Below are 15,247 nucleotides of genomic sequence, written 5' to 3'. Positions count from 1 at the left end.
ATGGCCAACCAGAAAATGCAGAGGCCCAGAGAGTTATTCCCTGACACACAGACAGTGCAAGAGGCCGGTTCCCAACCTTTCCAAACTACTGAATCCCTTTCAGAAGTTTGATTTGTCTTGCATACCCCCATGTTTCACCTCACTTAAAAAGTACTTACTAAGGAAATTAGACATAAAAATACAAAAGGGTCATAGCACACTCTTACTGAAAAAAGACTTACGTCCTCATTCTGCCTGTATGAAATTTAACTTGTACTGACTTCGCTAGTGCTTATAATGTACCTGTTGTAAAACTAGGCAAATATCTAGATGAGTTGATGTGCCCCCTAGAAGATCTCTCCGTATCCCCAAGGGTACAGGTAACCCTGGTTGAGAACCACTGGTGTATGAGGCCACATCGAAGCAGGGGGCAATATAACTTAATCAGAAATGCACACTGGGAGGGTTCCCCTGCTATATAGGACATAGGGGAGGGGAGCCGCAATCACAGGCAACTATAGTAATGTTGTAGGTGGCCGCCCCTCTGCCCAAGACGCCGCTGGTCACCAAGGAGAATGTGATAGGATTAGAAAGGGAATTTACCGTCACTGCTGGGACATTGTCATTGCCATTCACAACATTTACAAGAACTGTGCAACGCTAACTGACTTCCCTCCCGCGCCTGCACTCCCACATTATATTCTCCACAATTCACTTCACCTTCCACCCCTAGCTCCCCGTTATCAGGAGCGATAGAAAACATTTTCGGAACATTGATTGTCGTGTTGCTGCCGACAATTTCCTCTATCCTTCCATTTCCTCCTTCATTTAAATCGGTGCCATTCAGTCAATAACCAGGATGCCTTTGTCCACATTCTCCACTAGGCAGATAGTGTAGATGTTTCCATCAAATGCAGGGGCGTTATTGTTAGACTCCAGCACAGTGATACTCATATGGAGGGTGCCAGATCTTTGGGGAGCCCCATCGTGTTTGGCTGCTGTTATTCGATTCTGAGTCGATCCTTTTTCTCTGTCCAATGACTCTTCCAGTATTAAAATTGGCACTTTATTATGTCCGCCACGATTCTCTACTTTCAAAGCAAAGTGTGCATTTGCCCAAATCTCATATGTGACCAAAGAGGATCTTGAGCCCTACTATAGGAAGTACACTGCCCACTAAAACAGATTCAGCCACGTGGGGAAATCATCCAGGATTTCTAGTTCCACATACTACATTGCAAGATTTTCAACCACAATCTTAAATTTCAGTGCACAACTTACTGTCTGCCCACGCAGCTCTGCTCTGTCCATTTTCACAGTGACGATCAGGGCTCCATTCTGCATTTTCAGCTCCACAAATTCTCTTTTCCTGACACAGTCCGCAGCCTGCGAGCTGGCAGGTTTCTGATATTATCCAGTTCTAGATCCTCGGCCATATTCCCCATAAAAGCACCAGGCTAGCGCTTCAGACACTCAGTAACGAGCCTCTTCAGAGACAGACACGCAGAACCAGCATGCAGTAAATAGGTCTTTTAAGTACCAGCCCTGAGTCCGACATCTTAGTTTGCTTCTGTTCTTCATAGTAACCGCTTCATAAAGGCTTGGCAAGAAGATCATTTCTTGTCTCCGCCTCGCTATGGTTCACTATGTTGTGCAACAAAATAAAGAAATAATTGAAATATACAGATACATTCCTTTGACAATACCTTTCTTTTCCCTTTGCCTGTTTACTCGTGTGGTGACCGTTGTCTTTCGTGACTTGCTTTGCTGACTGCACTGTGAAAGGGATAAATCATCCGCGATCCTTGTCCGTAACTGTAGACAACAGCGACATCTTGAGTCTAAACCAAAAATTGCTCTAAATGAATCGCAACATCAAAACCTCTCTCTCACGGAAATGCTTCATAAAATGTGAAGAGGAAAGAGAGATGTGGGAATGTCATAAAAGCTACAAACACATATTTTCTACTGATTCTTTTGCACGTGTAGGCTGTGAAAGTATCGGGTTCTGTAATTTAGAAACCAACGACAAATATAGGTCTTGACCCAGTTATAATATGTCCTCTTACTCCAGAGTCCATTTTCTTTTAATACATACCCTTAGGCTCCGTATCGATTGCTAATGACGCATCTCATATACTTTGGCAAATAGGCCGATGAATGAAATATTTAAAGCTAGACATAAATAATTAGGATGTAATTGTTAGTCGTCAGTATTGGGAGTTTGTCTCCTTACACATTAGTCATCATCGTATGCGGATGAATTAGAAAAATAGTATAACAGCAGGATCATAAGTTTATTAAATGTTTGCCTCCACTCAAAGTACCTAGTTATCTACAAAAGGTTAAACTTCATTCCATCTTTGTTAAGAAACTAACATATCTTACAAACGAAAAGAAGAAAGCAAAGCTTTTTACTCAAAACAGCTGACTGAACAAAACATCTCCTTCCTAATCGGAAGCTTCCTGAATTTGGGCTGTCATGCACAGATCACAGTCAAGGAGAGAAAGTTAAAAAACCTGAGACAAGGACAACCCTGCTGTCTCTGGGAAGCAGAGTTCCAGCCTCTGATAGTGGATATGCCACAGCGCATCTCAGCTGCCCTTACAGAGCTTAAGAAAGGCGCTGCTCTTAAATAACTGGGTTCCCTTGCAGGCTACGGCTGGCATTAAAATGTATTTTGAATTGCACCCAGAAGTGGTAGCCAGTGGAAAGAATGGAGTTCATGTGCAAATACCATCCCACCTCACTCAAAAGCTGAGCAGTTGAACGCTACATAAAAAAAAAATCCAGAGCCTCAGGAAGGGAAGCTCAAGGAGCATGAATGACAATAATCCATGTGATAAACCCATGGGTAAGTGGGGTGAGGTCCATATCTGAGAGTGAAAAATCACCATCTTCTGGTCAACCAGACATGAGAGAAAAGCACTATGGTCCACCAGACTCCTTGGGTTTTGTCATACCTGGAACCATCTCCCCCCGGTATCCTTACATACACTGAGTGCCAACATGGAACTATGCTGTCTGCCACAACTGAAAGTCAATGGGAAGGTAAAGATACCGCGTAGCACCAGCGAAAGCATCAGTCAGCAGAAAGTTGTTCGTAAAAGTTGTTCGTTCCAAATATATAACCGTTTCTTTTTCCCCCTATAATAGTCATCAGATAGTCAGACTAAGATGAACCACATACCCGAGAGAAAATGGACCCAGAGGAAAAGCAGGAAGCATAAATGAAAACAACTCTGCACAAATCCAACATTCAGACTATGATACGATCCTCCAAGAACATATGAAGAGAAGTAACGAGCCTGCAATGACTCACCCTAGGGAAAAGTTGCTTTACCATCTCGCTAGGTCCATCCCCTCTAAGGTTTTTGCATGAGAATTTCCACCCGTTAGAAATCCTGATGGGATTCAAGGGTTTCACCAAAATCAGGTCACTCTTGGACAGCAGCCGAGATAAGCCGCCTGACACTTAGAAGTGCCACAGAAGGAGCCATTCTCATCCCTTTTCCCGGAGCCCTCGCAGGAGCAAAGGGATCCCGGGCTAGTCCCCTGTACTCCGGCAGTGGCTGGAAATCAGGACTATACGTTTGAATAAGAAAATAAAGGAAATGCACCCCAGGGTGACTATCAGTCACAGTGTCATATAAGACAAACCCTCGGTGAGCTGCTCGATCAGTTCAGGGTGACGGTTATGGCTGTAGAAAGAAAGCACTGGGTCGCCCTGATCTTTCACCACAGTCACCGGCCTTGCTCCCCAGCCGCAGCGTTCTGAGTCCCCATGTGCAGCCCCACCCGGAACAGGCTGCGGTCAGCGGCCCGCTGGAAGGAGAGCCACGTGTGACAGCCCAGATCGCCGTCAGAAACCCGCAGCCTGTGAGCCAAGTGCCCGCAGCTCGCAGCGCGGGGCACTTTCCCGCAACACCCGCGGCTCCCCAGCTGGCAGCAGGCAACAAACGTTGTTATCCTCGTGGAGAATGAAGATGTGCACAGAGGCTGTGCCGCTCAGGGAGGGGACCCCAGGGTGCGCCGCCGGGACATGGACACTGAAGTTCTTCGTTCGCCCGCAGCCCCAGGTGCCCAGCGCCTAAATATCCCCGCCCCGGGAGCTGATGGAAACCAGCGGTCCCCCAGCGCCTCGCCGCTCAAGATGGCGTAGGACAATCGGCCATTTTCAGCCATCAGGGTCCACACGCCGGCCACCGCGAAAATGGAGGCGGCCAGACTCAGAGTGATTCGCTCGCACACAGACAGTGTAAGAGGCCGATTCGAAGCAGGGGGCCTTGTCATTTACATAGGAAATTCTCACTCGGAGGGATTCCCTGAGAGGCAGAGGAGGGGAGCGGCAATCCCGGGCGACTATAGTGACCTTGTAGGCGGCGGCCACAGCTCTGCCCAAGACGCCGCTGGTCACCAAGGAGAATGTGGTTTCTGCAGGGACAGCAGCTGAAACGGTACGTTCTGCAGAATGTGGCCGCTGATCTTCCCGTTGTCTTCGGAGCCCCGGTCTATGACACTGAGCAGAGCGACCATCGTCCCAGCTGCAGTGTCTTCCCCGATAGGATTAGAAAGGGAATTTACCGTCACTGCTGGGACATTGCCATTGCCATTCACAACCTTTACAAGAACTGCAATGGGATGCCAATAGTAACTGACTTTCCTCCCGCGCCTGCACTTCCATATCATATTCTCCACCTTCTCTCAAAATCCACCCCCCCCCAACCCCCTTCCAGTATCTGCCCGGTATCACGCTCAGTAGAAAATAGTCTCTGCACTTCAGGTGCAGAGTTAGTGCCCAAAGTGTACTCTTTTCTTCCATTCCAATACATCAGTAGCATTCAGCTGAATAGTCAATACGTCTTTGACCACATCCTCCGCTAGTCTGGCAGCGTAGCTCTTTTAACCAAGCACGGGACCGGCAGCGTTGGAATCCAGCACACCGATGCAGACGTATCTTTGGGAAATCCCGTTGTCTTTCGCTTTTACAGTGATATTTTGGATCGGCTCTTGTTCTCCCTGCAGTGACTTTTGTAACACTAACATTGGGATTCTATTCCATTCACGACACGTATGTACTTTTAAAGCAAATGCTCACTTCTCGTAAGTTTGTAAGGGGCCAAAGAAGTATTCCCAACATCCGGATCGTGAGAGCCGACTGGTGGGAACACCGTGCCAGGCATTGCTGATTCAGCTCCTGGGAGCGATACTTCTCCACTCTGGAGAAATCTGCTCGAGCTGTCATTTGGAACCAGGACTGCCAGTCGACAATAGTGTAGGAGAGAGGATTTTCAATGACAAGCTCAAATTTCATCTGACAGCTTCCTGTTCGCCCACATAGCTCTCCTCTGTCCATCGTCTCACTGACAAGAAGGGCCCCGTTCTGCAAATTCACTTCTCCAAGCTTTCGTTCAGTTCCCTGCACAAAACACAGTCCGCCGCGGCGAGGAGACATGTTTGATACCCAGCCCCAGCTCATCGGCAATATTCCCTATAATAAAGGTACCAGGCTCTAATTCGCGGGAACCGAATAGCATCTACAGTACCGAATAGCATCCCATCCAGCGATTGCAGAACAAAAGCAGAATAGGTTAGAAAGAAAGGAAAGAAGGGCTATTTCCGAACCCGATATCTGCTTTCATTTATCCCCTTCATAGTGTCAACCTCTCCACAAATAAAGCCTTGTTCAGTATCTTCTGCCGAAGAACAAGACTATTTCAGATTTCAGTGGAATGCTTTTGTATAACTCAATTGCGAACATCGAGTCTTTTCCTTGTTTTTCCCTTTGTCATCCGTTCCCACAGGAAAAATCCCTTCCGTGTTTGCCTTTACTAGAAGAGTGGTCTGCGTAGGGAAAGCTGTATGATAGTGATGGACAGCAGCGACAGCTTGAGTCGAAATGGATTATTACAGCGAATTCTATCAAAAAGGCAATAGTTTTTAAAAATGATCAGTTAGCATTTGATTTTAATTTCATCCATCTACTAGCAATATTCAAAAAGCAAAGAATCACAGAGTCAAACGCCAGAGGGGGCAACCAGGTCTTCTAGTGTGACCTCCTGTGTATCACAGGCCACCAGCACCACCCAGCACCCACACACTAAACACAACAGCCAAAATTAGACCAAAGTATTACAGCCCACTTAAAACTAAACAATTATTTGCTACAGGGAGAGACTAGGAGGGACTGAGGGGTACTGATGTTCAAGGTCACACTGCAATGATAGATACCCCTAGAGTGGTAGATCTGACTATCTGCGATACATGGAGAGAGATTATATAGCTGTAAATACTGTAGATTTATATATAGAACACATGTGTGACCTTACCTGATTAAAATATGATCATGTAGAACATTGTTGCAACCACAGTTATATATTTGCAACACAGCTTGTGTAAAATGTGGCATGTAAGATGTCTATGAAAAGGTTATGAGTCACAGATTGTGATTATGCTATCTGTAATCATGTATTACTTTTGTATTTGAAATGATGAACATTGGCTCTATACCTGGATTTCAAATGTTTGCTCCTGCGGTAATGCTCATGAAGTAGTTAGTCAGCGCATCTTGGAGGGACTATTCAAATTGAGTGGCCCGTCAAAAGGACACTTAACTCACAACGGACCATAGTAGACACCCCTGTACATTGAGTGGACTGTCCTGCAAATGTGCTATCTGGAAAATACGTAAAAGTGGCCTCCTGCAATGACTGAGCGAAACTGGGCATGAACATGTGACTTGCCCATGTGACTCCAAACACTATCTGGTCACCTGTGATTCTCTACTAGCTGGGCTGAGGTTTTTGTTTGAAGCAATGGGTTTCCCTCCACATGGCAGAGGATATAAATGGCCCTGGAAACCCCTCCATTTTGCCTCTATCCTGTTCCAGCCTCTATCCTGCCCAAGCCTCCGGACTATACTAATGGGCGCATTCTAACCCATGGACTGAGGACCTTTCAATGATTTGGAAGCAGCCAGAGACTTGACTTAAGACAGCAGTTTATTCCATCACAGCTACAAGCCTAAAAGAAGAACTTTACAATTACTATATGTATTGTAGTGGCTCAATCGGGGACACTCCCACTCTGGGTCCTCAGGAGGCCACTCTGCCTCACTACGTTAATGATACTTCAGCCACCGTGGGGAACGAAGCAGTCTCCACTTGTAGCTGGGGGCCCAGGCCTGTGCTCAGGCTGGCAGGGGAACAAACAGTCAATTAGCCCAGGCCCTGGATCAAGGCGGGACACCAAAGAGTCTGAGGCTCAGGCTTCTGGCCTGGGGAAGGGGTGACTGCCACCCCTTGTGATGTAACTTACATCAGAAATGCGCACTGGGAGGGTTCCCCTGCTATATAGGGCATAGGGGAGGGGAGCCGCAATCACAGGCAACTAGAGTGATGTTGTAGGTGGCCGCCCCTCTGCCCAAGACGCCGCTGGTCACCAAGGAGAATGTGTTTTCCGCAGGGACAGCAGCTGAAACGGTACGTTCTGCAGAATGTGGCCGCTGATCTTCCCGTTGTCTTCGGAGCCCTGGTCTATGACGCTGAGCAGACCGACCATCGTCCCAGCTGCAGTGTCTTCCCCGATAGGATTAGAAAGGGAATTTACCGTCACTGCTGGGACATTGCCATTGCCATTCACAACCTTTACAAGAACTGCAATGGGATGCCAATAGTAACTGACTTTCCTCCCGCGCCTGCACTTCCATATCATATTCTCCACCTTCTCTCAAAATCCACCCCCCCCCAACCCCCTTCCAGTATCTGCCCGGTATCACGCTCAGTAGAAAATAGTCTCTGCACTTCAGGTGCAGAGTTAGTGCCCAAAGTGTACTCTTTTCTTCCATTCCAATACATCAGTAGCATTCAGCTGAATAGTCAATACGTCTTTGACCACATCCTCCGCTAGTCTGGCAGCGTAGCTCTTTTAACCAAGCACGGGACCGGCAGCGTTGGAATCCAGCACACCGATGCAGACGTATCTTTGGGAAATCCCGTTGTCTTTCGCTTTTACAGTGATATTTTGGATCGGCTCTTGTTCTCCCTGCAGTGACTTTTGTAACACTAACATTGGGATTCTATTCCATTCACGACACGTATGTACTTTTAAAGCAAATGCTCACTTCTCGTAAGTTTGTAAGGGGCCAAAGAAGTATTCCCAACATCCGGATCGTGAGAGCCGACTGGTGGGAACACCGTGCCAGGCATTGCTGATTCAGCTCCTGGGAGCGATACTTCTCCACTCTGGAGAAATCTGCTCGAGCTGTCATTTGGAACCAGGACTGCCAGTCGACAATAGTGTAGGAGAGAGGATTTTCAATGACAAGCTCAAATTTCATCTGACAGCTTCCTGTTCGCCCACATAGCTCTCCTCTGTCCATCGTCTCACTGACAAGAAGGGCCCCGTTCTGCAAATTCACTTCTCCAAGCTTTCGTTCAGTTCCCTGCACAAAACACAGTCCGCCGCGGCGAGGAGACATGTTTGATACCCAGCCCCAGCTCATCGGCAATATTCCCTATAATAAAGGTACCAGGCTCTAATTCGCGGGAACCGAATAGCATCTACAGTACCGAATAGCATCCCATCCAGCGATTGCAGAACAAAAGCAGAATAGGTTAGAAAGAAAGGAAAGAAGGGCTATTTCCGAACCCGATATCTGCTTTCATTTATCCCCTTCATAGTGTCAACCTCTCCACAAATAAAGCCTTGTTCAGTATCTTCTGCCGAAGAACAAGACTATTTCAGATTTCAGTGGAATGCTTTTGTATAACTCAATTGCGAACATCGAGTCTTTTCCTTGTTTTTCCCTTTGTCATCCGTTCCCACAGGAAAAATCCCTTCCGTGTTTGCCTTTACTAGAAGAGTGGTCTGCGTAGGGAAAGCTGTATGATAGTGATGGACAGCAGCGACAGCTTGAGTCGAAATGGATTATTACAGCGAATTCTATCAAAAAGGCAATAGTTTTTAAAAATGATCAGTTAGCATTTGATTTTAATTTCATCCATCTACTAGCAATATTCAAAAAGCAAAGAATCACAGAGTCAAACGCCAGAGGGGGCAACCAGGTCTTCTAGTGTGACCTCCTGTGTATCACAGGCCACCAGCACCACCCAGCACCCACACACTAAACACAACAGCCAAAATTAGACCAAAGTATTACAGCCCACTTAAAACTAAACAATTATTTGCTACAGGGAGAGACTAGGAGGGACTGAGGGGTACTGATGTTCAAGGTCACACTGCAATGATAGATACCCCTAGAGTGGTAGATCTGACTATCTGCGATACATGGAGAGAGATTATATAGCTGTAAATACTGTAGATTTATATATAGAACACATGTGTGACCTTACCTGATTAAAATATGATCATGTAGAACATTGTTGCAACCACAGTTATATATTTGCAACACAGCTTGTGTAAAATGTGGCATGTAAGATGTCTATGAAAAGGTTATGAGTCACAGATTGTGATTATGCTATCTGTAATCATGTATTACTTTTGTATTTGAAATGATGAACATTGGCTCTATACCTGGATTTCAAATGTTTGCTCCTGCGGTAATGCTCATGAAGTAGTTAGTCAGCGCATCTTGGAGGGACTATTCAAATTGAGTGGCCCGTCAAAAGGACACTTAACTCACAACGGACCATAGTAGACACCCCTGTACATTGAGTGGACTGTCCTGCAAATGTGCTATCTGGAAAATACGTAAAAGTGGCCTCCTGCAATGACTGAGCGAAACTGGGCATGAACATGTGACTTGCCCATGTGACTCCAAACACTATCTGGTCACCTGTGATTCTCTACTAGCTGGGCTGAGGTTTTTGTTTGAAGCAATGGGTTTCCCTCCACATGGCAGAGGATATAAATGGCCCTGGAAACCCCTCCATTTTGCCTCTATCCTGTTCCAGCCTCTATCCTGCCCAAGCCTCCGGACTATACTAATGGGCGCATTCTAACCCATGGACTGAGGACCTTTCAATGATTTGGAAGCAGCCAGAGACTTGACTTAAGACAGCAGTTTATTCCATCACAGCTACAAGCCTAAAAGAAGAACTTTACAATTACTATATGTATTGTAGTGGCTCAATCGGGGACACTCCCACTCTGGGTCCTCAGGAGGCCACTCTGCCTCACTACGTTAATGATACTTCAGCCACCGTGGGGAACGAAGCAGTCTCCACTTGTAGCTGGGGGCCCAGGCCTGTGCTCAGGCTGGCAGGGGAACAAACAGTCAATTAGCCCAGGCCCTGGATCAAGGCGGGACACCAAAGAGTCTGAGGCTCAGGCTTCTGGCCTGGGGAAGGGGTGACTGCCACCCCTTGTGATGTAACTTACATCAGAAATGCGCACTGGGAGGGTTCCCCTGCTATATAGGGCATAGGGGAGGGGAGCCGCAATCACAGGCAACTAGAGTGATGTTGTAGGTGGCCGCCCCTCTGCCCAAGACGCCGCTGGTCACCAAGGAGAATGTGTTTTCCGCAGGGACAGCAGCTGAAACGGTACGTTCTGCAGAATGTGGCCGCTGATCTTCCCGTTGTCTTCGGAGCCCTGGTCTATGACGCTGAGCAGACCGACCATCGTCCCAGCTGCAGTGTCTTCCCCGATAGGATTAGAAAGGGAATTTACCGTCACTGCTGGGACATTGTCATTGCCATTCACAACATTTACAAGAACTGTGCAACGCTAACTGACTTCCCTCCCGCGCCTGCACTCCCACATTATATTCTCCACAATTCACTTCACCTTCCACCCCTAGCTCCCCGTTATCAGGAGCGATAGAAAACATTTTCGGAACATTGATTGTCGTGTTGCTGCCGACAATTTCCTCTATCCTTCCATTTCCTCCTTCATTTAAATCGGTGCCATTCAGTCAATAACCAGGATGCCTTTGTCCACATTCTCCACTAGGCAGATAGTGTAGATGTTTCCATCAAATGCAGGGGCGTTATTGTTAGACTCCAGCACAGTGATACTCATATGGAGGGTGCCAGATCTTTGGGGAGCCCCATCGTGTTTGGCTGCTGTTATTCGATTCTGAGTCGATCCTTTTTCTCTGTCCAATGACTCTTCCAGTATTAAAATTGACACTTTATTATGTCCGCCACGATTCTCTACTTTCAAAGCAAAGTGTGCATTTGCCCAAATCTCATATGTGACCAAAGAGGATCTTGAGCCCTACTATAGGAAGTACACTGCCCACTAAAACAGATTCAGCCACGTGGGGAAATCATCCAGGATTTCTAGTTCCACATACTACATTGCAAGATTTTCAACCACAATCTTAAATTTCAGTGCACAACTTACTGTCTGCCCACGCAGCTCTGCTCTGTCCATTTTCACAGTGACGATCAGGGCTCCATTCTGCATTTTCAGCTCCACAAATTCTCTTTTCCTGACACAGTCCGCAGCCTGCGAGCTGGCAGGTTTCTGATATTATCCAGTTCTAGATCCTCGGCCATATTCCCCATAAAAGCACCAGGCTAGCGCTTCAGACACTCAGTAACGAGCCTCTTCAGAGACAGACACGCAGAACCAGCATGCAGTAAATAGGTCTTTTAAGTACCAGCCCTGAGTCCGACATCTTAGTTTGCTTCTGTTCTTCATAGTAACCGCTTCATAAAGGCTTGGCAAGAAGATCATTTCTTGTCTCCGCCTCGCTATGGTTCACTATGTTGTGCAACAAAATAAAGAAATAATTGAAATATACAGATACATTCCTTTGACAATACCTTTCTTTTCCCTTTGCCTGTTTACTCGTGTGGTGACCGTTGTCTTTCGTGACTTGCTTTGCTGACTGCACTGTGAAAGGGATAAATCATCCGCGATCCTTGTCCGTAACTGTAGACAACAGCGACATCTTGAGTCTAAACCAAAAATTGCTCTAAATGAATCGCAACATCAAAACCTCTCTCTCACGGAAATGCTTCATAAAATGTGAAGAGGAAAGAGAGATGTGGGAATGTCATAAAAGCTACAAACACATATTTTCTACTGATTCTTTTGCACGTGTAGGCTGTGAAAGTATCGGGTTCTGTAATTTAGAAACCAACGACAAATATAGGTCTTGACCCAGTTATAATATGTCCTCTTACTCCAGAGTCCATTTTCTTTTAATACATACCCTTAGGCTCCGTATCGATTGCTAATGACGCATCTCATATACTTTGGCAAATAGGCCGATGAATGAAATATTTAAAGCTAGACATAAATAATTAGGATGTAATTGTTAGTCGTCAGTATTGGGAGTTTGTCTCCTTACACATTAGTCATCATCGTATGCGGATGAATTAGAAAAATAGTATAACAGCAGGATCATAAGTTTATTAAATGTTTGCCTCCACTCAAAGTACCTAGTTATCTACAAAAGGTTAAACTTCATTCCATCTTTGTTAAGAAACTAACATATCTTACAAACGAAAAGAAGAAAGCAAAGCTTTTTACTCAAAACAGCTGACTGAACAAAACATCTCCTTCCTAATCGGAAGCTTCCTGAATTTGGGCTGTCATGCACAGATCACAGTCAAGGAGAGAAAGTTAAAAAACCTGAGACAAGGACAACCCTGCTGTCTCTGGGAAGCAGAGTTCCAGCCTCTGATAGTGGATATGCCACAGCGCATCTCAGCTGCCCTTACAGAGCTTAAGAAAGGCGCTGCTCTTAAATAACTGGGTTCCCTTGCAGGCTACGGCTGGCATTAAAATGTATTTTGAATTGCACCCAGAAGTGGTAGCCAGTGGAAAGAATGGAGTTCATGTGCAAATACCATCCCACCTCACTCAAAAGCTGAGCAGTTGAACGCTACATAAAAAAAAAATCCAGAGCCTCAGGAAGGGAAGCTCAAGGAGCATGAATGACAATAATCCATGTGATAAACCCATGGGTAAGTGGGGTGAGGTCCATATCTGAGAGTGAAAAATCACCATCTTCTGGTCAACCAGACATGAGAGAAAAGCACTATGGTCCACCAGACTCCTTGGGTTTTGTCATACCTGGAACCATCTCCCCCCGGTATCCTTACATACACTGAGTGCCAACATGGAACTATGCTGTCTGCCACAACTGAAAGTCAATGGGAAGGTAAAGATACCGCGTAGCACCAGCGAAAGCATCAGTCAGCAGAAAGTTGTTCGTAAAAGTTGTTCGTTCCAAATATATAACCGTTTCTTTTTCCCCCTATAATAGTCATCAGATAGTCAGACTAAGATGAACCACATACCCGAGAGAAAATGGACCCAGAGGAAAAGCAGGAAGCATAAATGAAAACAACTCTGCACAAATCCAACATTCAGACTATGATACGATCCTCCAAGAACATATGAAGAGAAGTAACGAACCTGCAATGACTCACCCTAGGGAAAAGTTGCTTTACCATCTCGCTAGGTCCATCCCCTCTAAGGTTTTTGCATGAGAATTTCCACCCGTTAGAAATCCTGATGGGATTCAAGGGTTTCACCAAAATCAGGTCACTCTTGGACAGCAGCCGAGATAAGCCGCCTGACACTTAGAAGTGCCACAGAAGGAGCCATTCTCATCCCTTTTCCCGGAGCCCTCGCAGGAGCAAAGGGATCCCGGGCTAGTCCCCTGTACTCCGGCAGTGGCTGGAAATCAGGACTATACGTTTGAATAAGAAAATAAAGGAAATGCACCCCAGGGTGACTATCAGTCACAGTGTCATATAAGACAAACCCTCGGTGAGCTGCTCGATCAGTTCAGGGTGACGGTTATGGCTGTAGAAAGAAAGCACTGGGTCGCCCTGATCTTTCACCACAGTCACCGGCCTTGCTCCCCAGCCGCAGCGTTCTGAGTCCCCATGTGCAGCCCCACCCGGAACAGGCTGCGGTCAGCGGCCCGCTGGAAGGAGAGCCACGTGTGACAGCCCAGATCGCCGTCAGAAACCCGCAGCCTGTGAGCCAAGTGCCCGCAGCTCGCAGCGCGGGGCACTTTCCCGCAACACCCGCGGCTCCCCAGCTGGCAGCAGGCAACAAACGTTGTTATCCTCGTGGAGAATGAAGATGTGCACAGAGGCTGTGCCGCTCAGGGAGGGGACCCCAGGGTGCGCCGCCGGGACATGGACACTGAAGTTCTTCGTTCGCCCGCAGGCCCAGGTGCCCAGCGCCTAAATATCCCCGCCCCGGGAGCTGATGGAAACCAGCGGTCCCCCAGCGCCTCGCCGCTCAAGATGGCGTAGGACAATCGGCCATTTTCAGCCATCAGGGTCCACACGCCGGCCACCGCGAAAATGGAGGCGGCCAGACTCAGAGTGATTCGCTCGCACACAGACAGTGTAAGAGGCCGATTCGAAGCAGGGGGCCTTGTCATTTACATAGGAAATTCTCACTCGGAGGGATTCCCTGAGAGGCAGAGGAGGGGAGCGGCAATCCCGGGCGACTATAGTGACCTTGTAGGCGGCGGCCACAGCTCTGCCCAAGACGCCGCTGGTCACCAAGGAGAATGTGGTTTCTGCAGGGACAGCAGCTGAAACGGTACGTTCTGCAGAATGTGGCCGCTGATCTTCCCGTTGTCTTCGGAGCCCCGGTCTATGACACTGAGCAGAGCGACCATCGTCCCAGCTGCAGTGTCTTCCCCGATAGGATTAGAAAGGGAATTTACCGTCACTGCTGGGACATTGCCATTGCCATTCACAACCTTTACAAGAACTGCAATGGGATGCCAATAGTAACTGACTTTCCTCCCGCGCCTGCACTTCCATATCATATTCTCCACCTTCTCTCAAAATCCACCCCCCCCAACCCCCTTCCAGTATCTGCCCGGTATCACGCTCAGTAGAAAATAGTCTCTGCACTTCAGGTGCAGAGTTAGTGCCCAAAGTGTACTCTTTTCTTCCATTCCAATACATCAGTAGCATTCAGCTGAATAGTCAATACGTCTTTGACCACATCCTCCGCTAGTCTGGCAGCGTAGCTCTTTTAACCAAGCACGGGACCGGCAGCGTTGGAATCCAGCACACCGATGCAGACGTATCTTTGGGAAATCCCGTTGTCTTTCGCTTTTACAGTGATATTTTGGATCGGCTCTTGTTCTCCCTGCAGTGACTTTTGTAACACTAACATTGGGATTCTATTCCATTCACGACACGTATGTACTTTTAAAGCAAATGCTCACTTCTCGTAAGTTTGTAAGGGGCCAAAGAAGTATTCCCAACATCCGGATCGTGAGAGCCGACTGGTGGGAACACCGTGCCAGGCATTGCTGATTCAGCTCCTGGGAGCGATACTTCTCCACTCTGGAGAAATCTGCTCGAG

The sequence above is a fragment of the Lepidochelys kempii genome, chromosome 8, assembly GCF_965140265.1.
Source record: "Lepidochelys kempii isolate rLepKem1 chromosome 8, rLepKem1.hap2, whole genome shotgun sequence".
Lineage (NCBI taxonomy): Eukaryota > Metazoa > Chordata > Testudines > Cheloniidae > Lepidochelys > Lepidochelys kempii.
The sequence above is the reverse complement of the archived record's forward strand: the minus strand, read 5'-3'. Positions refer to the sequence as shown.